The 2,542-nt window shown below is 53.4% G+C and overlaps 1 pseudogene; it reads right to left on the bottom strand.

The window, feature by feature from the left end:
- Nucleotides 1-238: 238 nt before the first annotated feature.
- On the bottom strand, nt 239-1,656 carry LOC101999931 (annotated as a pseudogene).
- Between the last annotated feature and the right edge of the window lie 886 nt (nt 1,657-2,542).

The following is a 2,542-nucleotide window of genomic DNA, read 5'->3' as shown; positions in this document are numbered from 1 at the left end:
GCGTGTAGAACAGCTGGGGCAGGGGTCCTTCCTGTGGCCACCCTAGAGATTACACTGGGCTCCAGACACTAGCTTGAAAGTGAGGTGACAATGATTCAGACCAGTCACATGATTACAAAGCTGGGGTTCCCAGCAGGGCTCCAGGTGGGTCGGGCAGACTGAAGATGTCTAAGGAAGCAGTGGCATGGGAGGGGCAAGCACTGGGCGGGCCTTGAGCAGCGTTGGTGACATAAGGGACAGGGTCTAAGCAGCTGGTGGCTCCAGGGATCTGCATCCACTTTACTTGGCCAGGGGGTTCCTGAAGCACCTGCCGGCAAACTTGGACTTGCTGCCCAGCTCTTCCTCGATTCTAAGAATCTGGTTGTACTTGGCCAGGCGCTCGGATCGGCAAGGGGCACCAGTCTTGATCTGCCCAGTGCAGAGCCCCACTACCAGGTCAGTGATGAAAGTATCCTCAGTCTCCCCAGAGCGATGGGACACCATGACGCCCCAACCATTGGACTGGGCCAGCTTACACGCCTGCAGAGACTCGGTCACCGAGCCAATCTGGTTCACTCTGAGCAGGAGGCAGTTGCAGGACTTCTCACTGACAGCCTTGGCAATCCTCTTAGGGTTGGTCACTGTGAGATCGTCCCCAACCACCTGGATGTCTGAGCTAGCTGTGAACTTCTTCCAGGCTTCCCAGTCATCCTGGTCAAAGGGGTCTTCGATGGACACCACTGGATACTCCCGGATGAAGGACTTGTACAGGTCAGCCAGCTGGTCAGGGGTGATGTACCTGCTGGCATCATCAGGAGACTTAAAGTCCAGGTCGTACTTCCCGGACCTGAAGAACTCAGAGGCGGCCACGTCCATGCCGATGACAACCTGTTCAGTGTAGCCAGCCTTTCCAATTGCGTTCTTCAGCAGCTCCAGAGCTTCTTTGTTCTCCAGGATGTTAGGCACAAACCCACCCTTGTCACCCACATTGGTGGCATCCTTCCCATATTTCTCCTTGATGACATTCTTCAGGTTGTGATAAACCTCTGCCCCAATGCGCATGGCTTCGCGGAAACTGGACGCCCCCACAGGGAGGATCATGAACTCCTGCATGGCCAGCTTGTTGCCAGCGTGAGACCCGCCGTTGATCACATTGAAAGCTGGGACTGGCAGGATGACTTCAGCGTTGCCAGCCAAGTCAGCGATGTGGCGGTAGAGGGGCACCCCCTTTTCTGCAGCACCAGCTTTGCAGACAGCCAGGGACACTCCCAGGATGGCATTGGCACCGAATTTGGATTTATTCTCAGTGCCGTCCATCTCGATCATCAGCTTGTCGATCTTCTCCTGCTTCACCACATTCAGTTTCTTGCTAACCAGAGCAGGTGCGATAGTTTTATTGATGTGCTCAACAGCCTTTGAGACACCCTTCCCCAAGTAGCGGGTCTTATCATTGTCACGGAGTTCCAGGGCCTCATAGATGCCAGTGGAGGCACTGCTGGGCACGGCAGCCCGGAAGAGACCTTTTGAGGTGCAGAGATCAACCTCAACAGTGGGATTCCCACGGGAGTCAAAGATCTCTCGGGCGTGGACCTTGAGAATAGACATGGCTTGTTTCTGGCAGTCGGCGTGCCGCAGAGGAAGAGCACAGAGGTTCCTGCACACACCCTGGAGAGCGTTCAGGAGGGACATGTGCGCGACCCGGCAGCCGAGCTCTCAAGGGCTCTTTTTAACATCATATATGTCTGCTTTTCAAATGTCAGGGTGTGAACTAAGTATTTCTGAGAATCTGCATAAAAATATCCCAAGGAGCTGTTCTTGTTAACCTTGCTCCTCAAATGAGTGTTTACTTCAACCACTGTTGTTGGGTTTATTCTGGGTTTATAAAGTTTGGGTATCTTGCCACTCCTGGGTTCTACTTTACTAAAAGATGAAACAGGTGTGACTAGATGCAGGTTTTGAGCAAAGGCACACCTGGAAGGTCTCACACCTGGAAGGCATCACATCTGGAAGGTCTCACACCTGGAAGGCATCACATCTGGAAGGCCTCACAGGTGGAAGGCCTCACATCTGGAAGGCCTCACAGGTGGAAGGAATCACATCTGGAAAGCCTCATACCTGGAAGGCCTCACAGGTGGAAGGCCTCACACCTGGAAGGCCTCACAGGTGGAAGGCCTCACACCTGGAAGGCATCACATCTGGAAAGCCTCACACCTGGAAGGCCTCACAGGTGGAAGGCCTCACACCTGGAAGGCCTCACAGGTGGAAGGTCTTACACCTGGAAGTCCTCACAACCAGCTTCTCAGAGGCCACTGGTGCTGACAGGGGATTGAGGAAGTGTGGTGTGTATAACTGGCCCATAACCTCAGCGCAGCAGTTACCACAAGCCACGTAGCTCCCATCATCTTATGTAAACAATATTACAATCTTGAGAGGACAAAATCACCTCAGAGCCCGAACTCACAGCCAGTTCCAGACAATACCGGAGTGCTTCTTGTCATCAAGGGAACTGTTCAGAGCTACAAGTCCAGGTGAAGAAAACAAGCAACAAGATCTCTGGAACAGA

This window comes from Microtus ochrogaster, unplaced genomic scaffold (genome assembly GCF_000317375.1).
Source record: "Microtus ochrogaster isolate Prairie Vole_2 unplaced genomic scaffold, MicOch1.0 UNK9, whole genome shotgun sequence".
In the NCBI taxonomy this organism is placed as follows: Eukaryota; Metazoa; Chordata; class Mammalia; order Rodentia; family Cricetidae; genus Microtus; species Microtus ochrogaster.
The sequence above is the reverse complement of the archived record's forward strand: the minus strand, read 5'-3'. Positions and strand labels throughout refer to the sequence as shown.